The following is a 14,111-nucleotide window of genomic DNA, read 5'->3' as shown; positions in this document are numbered from 1 at the left end:
TTGAGAAAATGCACATAAAAATAAGTGATTTTTATACCCATAATTTAATATGGGAGGGACTAGGTATTTGCTCACTGCATGCCCTTTGTATTATGCTTTGGTGACTTCATATAATTGAGGTGCAAAAGTGCTGCCTCGTTATTGACAATATACTTGAGTTTCCAGGAAAAACCATATAAATGATGCTTCTGTTTAATAGCTATTGTTTAATTCTGGTGCTAGGTGATTATTAGCTTGTGATAAAGACCTTTGAATGTAATTTTGATTTTTGCCAGTCACCTAAGTGATAGAAACCACATAGATTCTGTCATGCAATTTTATTTTTTTCTCACGTGGCTTGCCTGAGGATTTCAAAGAATTCAATTTCCTGATAGAAAAGTAGTTAGTAAATGGATGCAAACGGGTAAACATTATCCAGAATCAGTCAAGATGCTTAATATAAATTGCTACAACAGATGTTCCTGGAATGATGACAATTGAGGAACACATTCGTGATAAAGTGAATCTGGAAGCCTTGCCCTCACCATGGCTGGAGAAGAGAGGACATGTGAGGGATGGCTGTTCATCATTTGTGTGTCCTGCACACAGGGACCCGTTGGAGTGACCACAAGTCCTGTAGGTGAGATTCCCTTGATATAGGGTGAGGAAGTGAGATCTTCTGTGCCAGCTGTTGATAATAGATATTTGATTGCATTTGCAAACCCTACTTATATTGGAAAGCCATAGTTTTCACTTAGGATGGGTTAGAGAGAGAGAGAGTAAAAATGCTCCTAGAAAAGAATTAGTAAAACATTAGTAGCTCTGACTGATGGAAAAACTCAGGAAAATTGCAGACCTTTGAAATACGAGGCGTATTCTGTTTCCAGGATGCTGGACCAAGAGAAAAGGTACAGCTTTAGGGTTATCTGTTAATTACTCAGAAAAAGGTGAAATGAGCAGTAGGACTGTACTAAGGCCAGGAAAGACTGTTTTCTGGAAAGAATGGAAAAGGTGTGGATTATGCCTGAATGTCAATTTCTTAACCTAAGAGTGAGACAGGCTTAGAAGATTAAGGTCCATAGGGATTCTGTTTTCCGGTAAGGGAGTGTCACTTACATGATAATTTTGCATCTCGATCCTGAATTCCACACTCCAGCAAGACCACAATGGGTCTTCTTGAAAGTGTTGAGGCAACTTCAGGGTTTGGCAGAGATGGGGATTTTTTTTAAACTCTGAAGAAGCCTTAGCTGTGAAAAAGTGACGGAATTTAAAATGCTGTCCCATTTAACCACACACACACACACACAGAGGGAGAGGGAGAGGGAGAACACCTTTCCCATAGATTAGGAATTATGAGGTCTCTTCTTTGTGAGATTCTTAGTTTACCCTTAGGATAATATTTTTTGTTGACAATTGCAGGCATTCAGATAATCATCAAAAACCTAGGGGCACACCCCTTTGAACTGCATAGTTTCTCTTTCAGAACATCTATGGGAGGGCACCAAAGAGAAGGTTTCAAGTAAAATATTTCAGATAATTATCCACATTCCTTTTACTTTTATTCCTGAAAAATAGCAAGCAAACTTTATTTTTAATGTGAATATTTATGAAAGAACTTAGTGAAAGTATTCCTTTAAGTTAACCTTTATTGGGGTAAAGTTGTATAAAAAAGATGTCATTAACAATATTTGAAATAACTTGTTAAGGCAAATTTAAATAATAGAAAGCTTTAGAGTAAAAAAGTAATTGACTAAGTTAATTGATTTCCTAACTCAAAAAATCCTTTGTAATAGTGTCTTTTTGTTCCCTGTCTTTGTGTTTTTATAGTGGAGGAGGTTTAACTATTGTGTTGCTACATCTGTGAACTTTTGTCTTCTTGGCTTTGTAAATACAAACTCTATTCTTCATATTTTCTAGTTGAATAGGTTGTTTTTTCTTTTTCCCTCTATTCTTTATATATATATATAATATATATACATATATTTTATGTATATATATAAAATATGTATATTTTTATTATATATATTTTATATCTTTATTTTTTTATTTTTTATTTTTATTATTTTATTTTATTTATTATTTATTTTTATATTATTATTATTAATAATATATTATATTATATATAATTATATATATTTTATATTATATATAATTAAATTATTAATTATTATTATTTATTTTATTATTATATTTATTATTATATTTATATATTATATATATTATATATTTATATATTATATATATTACATATTTATGTATTATATATTTATATATTATATATATTACATATTTATGTATTATATATTTATATATTATATATATTACATATTTATATATTATATATATTATATATTTATATATAATATATATAATATAAAATCTCTTATCTACCTGGCATTTTGTGTGTTTCCTAATGGTAAATCTATAACTTAGTTTTTGTTTTTGTGGATATTTACTTTTGTGGGTATTGACTTTTCCTATTACAATGTATCTAATAGTTGGCTCTTTCAGTGCTGATTTAAAATACAATCTAATAGTGTGCTCTTCAGTACTTCTTTGTAAATGACAAATTCATTGTATCCTAAATACCTATATATTTGGTTACTATGCTCTCTATCTTGTCAAATGATCTATTGCTGACACCATGCCATTTTAGTTACTGTACTTTTACAGTATATTTAGCCTTGTTAGGTAGGATAGGTTTCTCTTCATTGTACTTTTTTTGAAAAAGCATTTGTAGTCATGCTGAAGCTTTCTCTATTCCAGCTTAACTTTAGAATCTGCTTTATAAATTCTACAGCACATCCTGTTGCAATGCGGGTTGCATTGTGTTGACCTTATGAGCTGATGGAAGGAGAATTACCATCTTACAATATTGGGTCTTCTCATCTGAGAAATGGTGTTTCTGTTATTTGTGTTGTCTTATGTGTTCTTCAGTAAAACTTAAAACAAGACTGATTTAGCATATTTATGGATAGTTTTATTTGTAGGTACTTACTTTTTTTTCCTCTACTCTCTACTTATTATTTCTTCTTGACAAAAGTGGAATTTTTTTTAAGATTTTATTTTTACGTGATGTCTATACCTAATGTGGGTCTTGAACTCACAACCCCAAGATCAAGAGTCACATGCTCTTATGACTGAGCCTGCCAGGCACCCCTGGAATTTTTTTTTTTTTTCAGACATTTTTTAAGAAGCTCCTCTTTCTAATCATCTCTAATCCACTTACATTTTAGGCAAATAGACATTTCATTTGTTGCGGGGGAGAGGAGGACAATTGGCTGCCTTTTCCTAATGTTTTATTTCTCTGGTTAGAGGATGAAGTAAAATGTTAAACAGTAATCACACGCATCCTTGTCACCAGCCGAATTTTAATGGGACTTAAAATTCACCATTTATTTGCTCATTTCCATATATTTCTGATTTTCTTTTCCATGTAAGAAACTATTTGCTATGTATAAGAAAGGATCAAATTAAGTATCATCACGGGGTGGGGGGATGTTTATGTCACTGGTTGCCTCCCAAAGGACTTGGCAGTGATGTGGGATATGTCACACACACAGAAAAGAGTTCATGTTTCATTAAGGTGGTTCTATTCGGTTTTTCCTTAAAGAAGTCACTGATGTATAGGAGCATGTTGAGACATCAGAGGACTTCCTAGACCACAGAACCTCTCCAAGAATCTTAGGAGCACCCTTCGGGCTAGACTGATTTAAATGAACCTGTTTGCCTGATTTTTCTGAAGGAGACTGTGGGTGGAATACTGCAGTCTAGCCAGTGGCAGTAACCCAGGCTAGGGTGGAGTCTTGGGCTCTGGAAGTCATGTTTTCCTTAAGCACATGGAGTCGAGTTCTAGAGATGTGTGCTGATAATACACTGGTAGGGTTGACATTCAGAAAACCCTTACCTAGCAGTCAGATGCAAAGGGGCTTTTGGGACTGCAGGGGGCAGGGAATTGAGAGATGTAAAGAACCAGATGTAAAAGAGGAGAATAGCATTCAAGACTTGAGATGTTCTGGCACTTTCTTGTGGTTGGAGGGGCGGGGCAGGGGCGGTCCATATCTGTGTTGCCAGAGGTGGGCTGGTGGAGTTAAAGCCACAGGCTCCTAATGTAAGTTCAAGCCCTTTCTTGTTAGTAGATTCTACCTGTAAACACACCTTCATTAGGTGAATTTTTAATCACCATGTGTGCCTGAAAGCCATAAGTCCTGAATACATTTAAAGGAAGGGTTTTCCAACTGTGATCGCTGGAGCTCTGTGTATTCTTCCCAAGCTCCTGGGAGACCCTGGGACTCCCATTCCCCCCCCCCCCCACCCCCCGATTTCAACCAGAGCACCTCTGCTTTCATGAATGGACATTGCTTATCAGGCTGCTGAGTAAAATAACATTAGAAGACAACACTTTACTGCTTTAAAAAAAAAAAAAATTCAAAGCCATCATTGTAATTCATTTTAGTAGTTAAAATCATGTTTGTGTCCTAAAACTGATCTTGCCTATGTAACAATCGGCATTTTATGTTCCAACTGCATTTCTCAAGGAAAATTTCCTTGCATACACAATTTGGAAATGATTTCTTTTTACATAGACTTTCTAGTGGTTAGGGTGTTGAGGCATGTAATGGGGCCGGTTGTGTGACTGTCCTAATTCCTCTGATAACGGTAAGCTTCTTAGGGACTTGCTTGTGTTGTATTTTTGTTTTCCATCTCCTCCACTCTGGCCCCACCCCCACCCCTGAACACCTATCACACAGGTTCAGGATGTACTTGCTGATTCCATGCAGACTGATGTGGATGGCTGTCCCCCTCCTCATGAGCCAGGGGAAGCTCAGAGGCAGGACTTTTCCCGCAGCCTGACTTGGCTCTTGCCTTACAGAGTTCAGGCGAGTTAAGAGAGCTCTAAGTAGCCTCCTCTGGGGATTGCTGCATTTGCCTAGGATCACCAAGAATCGAGGCAGGCTCTCTTGCCAACAGAACCTCTCCCAGTTGTGCGTGGGCTCAGTGTAAGTAACTGAGGCCAGCGGATGTGGACCAAGCCCAGAGGAGTTGTGGTAATGAAGCCTGGCTTCACAGAGGAATTATTAATGTTGTCCTCACTGTTGACCTAGACCCTTCCTACACCTCATGGGCAAATAGCAGTCTCTTCTCCTCTAAGGGGCTCTCTCTGGCCAATCTGGTCCAAAGGGAGGTTTGCTGTTGATTCTTTGGCCAGCCTGTGGATATTATATCATGAGCAGCCAGGCTGCCATATTTTCCTATTACCTGGTAAGGAAGATAATCTGCTTTACCAGCTCTGAGATAGTACTATTGTCACAGCCCCAGATATAGGTTGAGTGCTTATATTAGACAAGGATGTTGGGTTGTGATAGAAACCCACTCACCAGTTTGGTAAACAGGGAGGGTTCCTGCGTGTCTTGAAGATCTCCCAGGATGGAAAATTGAAGAGCCCTTGAACTCACGGGAATTGGACGGAGACCCTCCTGGTGCTCTCCTGGGCTCTCGCGTTCCTGGTTCTGCTCCTGGGGTATCCCTTATTTTTTTCATAGAGATTTTTTAAAAAAAAGGTTTACTTTTGAGAGAGCACAAGCAGGGGAGGGGCAGTGAGAGAGGAGGACAGAGGATCTGAAGCAGGCTCTGTGCTGACACCAGAGAGTCCGATGACAGACACAAACCCACGAACCGCGAGATCATGACCTGAGCTGAAGTTGGATACTCCACCGATTGAGCCACCCAGGCACCCCTCTTGGGGTATCCTTTAGCCCCTTGGTACCCAAATGAATTGGCAAGGTCATGATTGTTGGTAACTTGGCTGTATCCCCCTATGGCTACCCAGCCCTGGTTTTTCTGACCTCCTAATTTTCCGACCTCTCAGCTAGAATTCCCCCAAATAGAGTGGCTCAGAGTTACTGGGGAGGATCTTAGTGGCCAAAATTGGCTCCTTTGAATTGAGGCCACAAGAGCATGAGGTCCCTGGCCTGACAAGGGAGTTGGTTCTATCAGGGTCAGGGCTCTAGCCCTGCCCTGACAACTTTGGTGGAGGGAGAGGAGAAGCAGGTCCCATGGTACCCAAGGCTGCCCCTTAAGGCTGCACAGACTTCTCCATTGCTCAGGCACTTGCTATAAATAAGTGGTGGATCCTTTTTCCCATTTCTAATGTCACTGCTTAGAAATGAAGTTTTCCTAGTAACCAACCTGTCTCTCTTTGTATGAATGAACCACTCTGGATTCTGTTTCCCAGCTGTTGGGACAATGACCCCTGCCCTACTCCTCGGCCTTCTTTGGGGTTGGATCCCAGGTAGATTGCATCACAAAAGCCAGAGAGCATCACAGCCTGGCCATTCCTGCCTGGAGGGGAGGGAGCCCCAGTGAGAGTGAGGAGAAACTTCCCCAGGAGCAGCCTTTTCAAAGATTCCAAGACTTGGAGGCCTCCTTCACCCTTTCCTGCTGAGTGGGCGGAGCTGCAGCCCAGACCTCAGGGCCTGGAGGACCCGGAGCTGCTGTGTGTACAACCCAGGGAGTGTCCTGCCCTCCTCCCCCTCCTGCTCCCCGCCGCGGGGGTTCTTTCCAGAGAGTAAATAGTATTTGCTTTTCCATTTTGTACAAAATGTCCCTGCTTTCCCCTCTTCTACAGAGCCAGAAGTGAAAAAGAAATCTTCATTCAAAAATGAGAGCAGAGAAGAGCTCGCCAGCCTGATTCCCAGAACCATTTCTTACTGCGCCCCACGCTGCATCAGCCCCATGTGTTATTTTTGAGTGGCGGGAATAATAGGGCTTACACCTAATCAAGGAAAAGAATTCCAAACAAAAGCTTGGGTGGGGTTTCCTGGGCAGGAGTGCGATATTGTAATAAATGGGAAGCAGTTCAGCAGTCCAATCTCTGGTCTGATTACACAAATTATAGCAGGGGCCCTGTTTTCAAAGGAATTTAACACACCCCACGGAGGCCCCTCCTCAGCGGGTGTGTCCACATTTCCTCAATGCTCTCCTTAATAGTTAATGCTTTCACCAGAGGTGCCCAGAGCCTCCTGTGGAATAATTAGGATGCCCTCATTAGGGTCTCTGCCACGGGACCATTTTACAGGTGAGTTCGCCTTATGTTAAAGTCCTTTAGGGAGTCCTGTGGCTAAATTCTCCACTCTTCTCCCGCATTGCTGAACAAAAAGTACATACTGGGCTCTGACATTCCAGGAACAATTGCCAACATTTCCAGGCACTAATGAGCCAGGCACTTGATACGGGGTAGAGGAAAATGTTGGGATAAAAAGTCTTTTCTTGCAAAAGCAGGTACCATTTTGTGTCACTGTGTCTAGAGGTCTGCTGCTGTCCTCAGCCTTCAGACCATCACTCTTGACCCATCTTCGGGAATCGTCCTGACTCCCTGGGCTCAGCCTTTGTGAACCTCTTGAGACTTCCCTCAAGTGTGAGGTTCCAGTTCCTTCAGGAACTCTGTGCTCTGTTCTCCCTGGTGGCCCTTCCCCCTTTTCTGTTGCTTCTCAATCTTCAGAACGAAACACTCTTTGCCTTGACAAAGCTCCCCTGACGTGTGCCTCCTGTCCTGAACCCCAGGCTGTTAGGTGCCCCAGAGCAGCCTGGGTTTCCTTTTATACCTCTCACCACCTTTAGACGAAGGCTTTACTGCTTCTCCTTTTTAATTTACAGCCTCCTAGAGGCTAAGGACGGTGTCTTACTCCTCCTCAAACTCTTGATATGTGGCACCTGGTAGGTACACCTGGATGGTTAGAAGTTGTCTTCTCTGACACTGATTATGTGTTTTAATTTCATTTTTATCTAGAGCCAGTATAGGCTCTGTGTCAGGTAACTATGTGGCCATTACAGGCTTGTCTGCTTAGCGTCTTAAACTGTTTTCCTCTAAACCGTTTGGGTTTGCTCTTACCCGTGTGTCTTGTGGCCTGACCTGGTTAATGGTTAACTTCATGCTGGCAGCAGAGTAATTCTCCTGCAAGGCCCAGCTGGGATGGTGGCCTGACTCTGGTTCTAGGTTGTCGTTCTCCTTTTTGCCTTTGGGGTTCGTTATGGTCACAGCAGACGGTGACCTGCACTTGACGCAGGTGGTGGTCCCTGCCCCTGTGTGCCACCCTGACGATACCCTCGTGCCCCTTCTCGGACGTGATGCCTGGTTAGCATGGTTCCTCTCGTGCATTAGCCACGCTTCTTGTCCATGCAGAGTCCGTTCCACCTGGCCTCCTGTGGGAAGCCTTCTGTGGTTCCTTCAGGGTGCCCCACCAGTGTCCTGACCACTGTCCCCCTGGTGGAACACTTTGGGTGGACACCCCCTTGTGCATCCCATTTTATTGCATTCATTTGTTTGTCGGTCTCCCCTCGTGCATCATGGGGCGACTCGTTCTACAGCGGAGCCCTGCCCTTACGCGTGTCTCCATTTACCAGTGCCTAGCTTAGTGCCACACGTGTAATTCCTACTTGGTGAGCCAGTCAGTGAGTCCCTGAGGGGCTTCTAATTAAAAACAGAACAAAGAGCGTGTGTCTCCTCAGTCGTGGTGGTTTCACTTTTAAAATGAGTGCATGTGTCCCAACATTGTCCAAGGCTGGGGCTAGAAACAGCATGTGTCCTATTTTACAGACGAGAAATGGAGACTAAGAGGCTCAGAAACTGTAGCCATAGGTCTTGTATGAGGCAAGACCGTATGGTCTTGTATGAGGCAAGACTTGTATGAGGACAGACTTGGTCCTTCAGGAGCCTTGTCTGGGGTTTTCCGTGTATAAGGTGAATCTCTGTAAACACGGTGAGAGGCGTATACTGGGAGGGCTCGGCCCAGTTTCTGGTTTCCACGTGGGGTTGAGAGGCTGGTCTCACAGGTAACAGGAGGGACCCTCAGAATCTTCCCTGGGAAGGGCTGTGTTGCCCTTTTCCCACGGGTGGTGGTCATGCTCATGTCAATCTAGAAACTACCAAGGTTATAGACAGGGATAAGGAAGTTCTGCAAACACTTTACTGTGTAAGCATTTACCACGTAAAACGTTTACCGTGCTCTTAGTTACGTCTTCACAACGTTAGCAACAGCAGCCATACCAGGTACACAGTGAACACTTACACCTGGGAGTTTATGTGTGTCGCCTCCCCTTCCCTCACAAGGACCTGAAGAGGTGGCTGTGGTCGTCATTCTCATTTTACAAATGAAAATGAGGCTTAAATATATGAAGTAACATATGACTCCCCAGGCAGAAAACAGCAGGGCTATCTGACTGCAAAGCCCAGGACTTGGCAATGCTCTGCTGGGGACCAAAAGCGAGTTGGCCTGTCCTCTGCAGTGGGTTGTAAACTTCTCGTGGGTAGGAAATACAGGTTGCTGTTCTTTGAAAGCTGGCCAATACCGTGGCACATAGCAGACGTTCCACTGCTTGCAGATTTGAGCTACGAGGAGGTTTTAGTGTGGACTGATTCATTATGTGAGATAACCCTAGACCCACACAAATGGAACATTGAAATGGGCTACCTGGGAAAACCAGGGTAATCAAAATAAGTTGAAGTTCATTCAGATTAACACGTGGCACTGTAAGGAATTTAAGGGTCCAACTGCTGCCAGACAGTGCCCCACCCCCCAAGCCATCCATCAGAAGCACTTAATTAAGAAGTGGTATGTTAATTGTTGCTCTTAAATATCCATTAGCATAGATCCCCTAAAAACTCTCTATTGGGCAATAATGTCAACTTTGTGTCACAGATCATATTTCAAAAAGCTCTTTTAGGCACATCATCTGTCACCTAGCGCAATTTATTATGTAAGTGCTCTTATGTTTTCAAATGTTGCCTAGGATTCTCTAAATTAGGTAACTTTCCATTCTAAACTAATGAAATCTTTGGTATACCAAATGAATGTTGTTAATGCTTCTCCAATTGTCTGTGAACTTTGTTCGCCCAGGCCAGTCAGGGGAAAGTTCATGCCCTGAGTGTGAACTGGGACATTACGCAGCACGCAGACCTGTGGGGTTTCAGCACTCAGTGACAGCCGCTCTGGAATTGCTGTCACCGTCTAACAAGTACACACGCACATGTTAGCGGATCCCATATGCACCTCTACTCCTTAGGGCTATGTGCATAGGCAACAAAGGGAGATCTAGGAGCATCTCTGAGAACAGAGATGTATCAACGGGAGGCATGCATTATCTTACACGCCATGACAAAATTAACATGCTCAGGGAAAACCACCCAGAAGTAGAATTTGTAAGAAAACCTGTAAGGTGCGAAATCCAGGAGGGGTTCCAAGACGGCACGTAGAAGGGGAGCATGCCCCAGTGCATGTAGAAGCATTGAGGGGGCTGGAGTGGAGGGTGGAAGGCAGATGCTGGGAACAGGAAGGAATTAAGTGTGGCCGGAAGGGCGAGTGCATGGGTGATGGGGAAGTACCCATGGAAGCTGAGGGAAGTAAGTGCATGTTTGTGAAGGGCCTTATGTTAATCACTCTGGAAAACTCAGCAGCCATGGAAGTAGCATTTTTAATGTGAAGTTCATTTATTCTCAACTCTGTGATGCATATTCGTTATTAAAAAAAAAAAAACATGAAAAAGGTAAAACGTAAAAGAGAAAGAAAAGCCCTTAGCCCCACCACTCAAGAATGTATTTTGACTAACTTCCTGTCCTGTTTTCCCTGATGGGATTGGTTGGTTTGTTTATTCCTTGGGTTGATGTAATTGTGATCATGCTAGAAGTTTTTGTTTGATCTACTCATTATGGAGTAGGAAGTTTCTCAAGTTCTCTTAAGCAGCATTTTTCTGGCCATAATAACCAGTCGAGAAAATAAAACACCATTAACTTATCACTTTTTTTGGATCATTAAGTTGTTTCCAAGTTCCTCCTAGCATAAAGAATGAATATTTAGCATCTTGATCTATGAAAGCATTTTTGCATCTAAGAGTATTCTGTGAAGACTGGTCTCTGCTACTGATTATTGGTTCAAGAGACTTGGCATTTTAAAGATGTTTAAGACACGTTATTCAAAAGAAGCCCCTTAAAGGTAGCACCTGCAGACAAGGTGGTAAACCTTTGTGTCCCAGAGATTCAGTGGGACTGTGGGTGGGGAGGGGGAGGATTTGGATGGAGAAGAAAGAGGTAGGAGTCAGAGTGGTTAGCAGATAATACCTCCCCTGGGGTGATAGTTTTTCTGACAAAGGGTGGCAAGACCTTGCTTGAATGCTGCTGGCCTTTATAGGGGATCATCAAGTCTGAGAAGAGTCTGAGTTGGTTTGTAGCTGCAGATGACATGTTTGGTTTAAGACCTCTGGAACTCCCTCTTCTTTTGTCCCCTATGGTTCTTAGATGTAACTGCTCAAATGTCACTGTTGTCTGTTGAATTGAGGTCTTCGAGCGACGGCAGGGGCACTTTTATACACCTAGTTAGCGTCTAACTCCTTAAGGTATAGGGGCCAAGGGAAAGGGGGCCGGGCAGTGACTGAGGCTGGGGTGACGTACAGGGCTTTTGCTATAGCGGGGCTGAAGCAGGGCAGGCCTGGTAGGGCTGGGTGGTGGTAGGCGGTGTGTTGGAGGGGAAGAGCAGACCTGATGGCCTGTAGGGAAGCAGAGTAGTATGTGGGCACAGGGTTGAAGACACAGGCCTCGAAGGTGGCTCTTGGTTGTGGTACTGGCTTTTCCACTGACTGGCCACGTAACCTGGGGCAAACTACCCAAGCCACAGTTATGCCTCAGTTTCCTCAGGAGCCATACCAATCAGGGCATGCCTCCTCTTAGGTGCTACCCTAAGCAAGTGTTTTTAGGCCCATCCGTCTAAGAGGTGGCAATTTAAAGAAAAGGCAGAGAATGATGAAATAAAAACTCCAACCAAGCAGTTACTTCTTAATGTTTTTGAAAGTATAGAATGTGTGGCCTATGGGAAACCCTCAGTACACGTAACAAAAGTGGTTGACGACAGAGAGCCCACAGGGTGTTGGGGTTGTTCTGAGAGACCCTTGGGGAAGAGATGTTGCTTTGGGTGATGTTCCGCCCTAGGACAGACAACACTCTCTACACCCTGCCCCAGAGCTAGTTCTCTGGAAAAGATCCTTGGCCTTAAAGGCTGAACACCTGTCCCCAGCTCTCTTGCTCAGCAATTCAGGGATGTGGGAAGGAGCCCCTGGAGGGGTGTCTTTGACCTGGCCATTTTGAGATACTGGGGTGGGACAGTTGCCTTCACAAGTTACCACAATCTGGGTAGCTTATGTGTGTGGGGGGTACTTTTTCCTTTACCCTTGTGAGTTGTTACCTGATACTGCCTATAATAAAAGATGAAAAAGAGAAAAACAGAAGTTTTAACCTGTATACCTCGTGTATACATGGGAGTTACACGTGGGGTAAAAATGAGTAACCCCTAAGAGGTAGCTTAGAATTCAGGCTTAAGCATATTAATAGGGAAAACGGAGGGGGGATGTAGGCCTCTTAGGAAAGACTAAATGATTTTTAGGGAAGATGAATGGGCCCTCTGAAGGATACATGGTATCCTGTGTTACAGTTTGGTTGTGGGGTTGACTTCTGGTCTCCTCTTCTGGATGAGTCCGTCTTCCCTGGTTGATAAAACTCCTGGGGAGGGGATTTACACAATTGAATTTCTTTAGGATTTTTTTTTTTTTTTTTTGGTAGATAAGGGAAGGTGACAGAAAACCTCTCCCTGAATTTACTGTTTTGCACTTGCCTACAGCTCGAGTGTACCAGAGCAGCATAATTTGGGGTGGCGTATTTTGCAACGTTTTATTCACAACAGCAGAAGCTTAATTTCCCATTGCTCCAGAGATCAGAAGTGCAAAACCGGGGCATTGTCAGAGCCATGCTCTCTCCAAAGGCTCTAGTGGAGAATCATTCCTGACCTCTGCCAACTTCTTGTGGCCACCTCACTCCAAACATAAACCTGTCTTCATATGGGCGTACCTTCTCCTTGTCTTCTGGCTCTTAGTAGGGCACTTCTCTTTGGATTTAAGATCTTCTCGGGTAATCCAGGATGATCTCTTTTAGGTATCTTCAATATCAGAATGTAAATCTGCAACCTTTCCCAAGTCTGGTCACGTTCACAGGTTTCAGGGATTAAGACATGACCGTATCTTTTTTGGGGGCTGCTGTTCAACCCCTATAGGCTAGAGGTTGGGTCTGTGTCCTGTTGGGGGGGACCACAGGGTCTGCTGTAACACTGCCCTCTGTACCTCAGTGTCATGGACACTTGGGGCTGGGATCTCTGGCCTGACCTTTCTACGGGTCTATTGTCTCAGCTCCTTTCGAGAAGAAGCCAGGAGATGAGAAAGTTTCCTCCAGAGGCAGAAACATTAGCCCAGGCATTTGGAAACCAGGATTGCGAGAACATATTAGGATTGCCAGCTCAGACACACTGTGGTGCCCAGACTCTCTTGAATGGGTAGCATCTGGAGTTACTATGTGAGGTTGGTAGAGTCTCCAGTCAGAAATCCTTGGGTCTTATGTAAGCAGGTGAACTTGGTGATGGTTTTTATAGCTGCAGCTGAATTTTTGTGGTAAAGGGAAAGGGCTGTGAAATGGCTCTTGGCATGTGAGAAGTCTGGTAATTGTGAGCGTTAAGTGCAGCTGAATTTCTGATACCAGAATTCCTTATATAAACATACCACTTATGTAAATACAAACAGAATTCAAATGAGAAGCTATTACTGGTCATTGTGGAGGTCAGTCATGGCTTATATTTCAGAGTTAACAATCAAGCTAAAGATACTCCCTCTTAGCTTTAAAGCTACAGTTGATAGAATAATAATAACGTGTGAATTGGTTTTCCTTTCTGCTTTCTTCAGGTCAAAGTACTGTTAAATTCTTTTTTTTTTTTTTTTTTAATTTTAATTTTGAAGGAGAGACAGAGGGGCAGTGGGGGAGGGGCAGAGAGAGAAGGAGACACAGAATCAGAAGCAGGCTCCAGGCTCTGAGCTGTCAGCACAGAGCCTGACACGGGGCTTGAACCCACGAACCACAAGATGATGACCTGAGCCAAAGTCGGACGCTTAACCGAGCCATCTAGGTGCCCTTGTTTGTATATTTTTTGAGAGAGACAGAGTGTGAACTGGGGAGGGGCAGAGAGAGAGGGAGACACAGAATCCGAAGCAGGCTCCGGGCTCTGAGCCGTCAGCATAAGTGACTGAGCCACCTGGGCGCCCTAAGT

At 43.4% G+C, this 14,111-nt stretch overlaps 1 protein-coding gene and 1 long non-coding RNA gene across 3 annotated transcripts in view; one reads left to right on the top strand and one right to left on the bottom strand.

Annotated features, from left to right (window-relative positions):
* The window catches only part of TLN2 (talin 2), a 438,974-nt gene that overhangs the window by 145,931 nt on the left and 278,932 nt on the right, over positions 1-14,111 (top strand). The window lies entirely within an intron of this gene.
* Positions 222-6,258, bottom strand: LOC144616565 (uncharacterized). Of its 2 annotated transcripts, none has more exons than XR_013555919.2 (4): positions 6,169-6,258; positions 5,358-5,506; positions 1,096-1,226; positions 222-770 (listed from the first exon to the last, which is right to left on the bottom strand). It is a non-coding gene; the product is annotated as an uncharacterized LOC144616565 (long non-coding RNA). The 2 variants fall into 2 exon arrangements; XR_013555918.2 differs by having other exon boundaries at positions 222-667.

Source organism: Panthera onca, chromosome B3 (assembly GCF_046562875.1).
Source record: "Panthera onca isolate mPanOnc1 chromosome B3, mPanOnc1 haplotype 2, whole genome shotgun sequence".
Lineage (NCBI taxonomy): Eukaryota > Metazoa > Chordata > Mammalia > Carnivora > Felidae > Panthera > Panthera onca.
The sequence above is the reverse complement of the archived record's forward strand: the minus strand, read 5'-3'. Positions and strand labels throughout refer to the sequence as shown.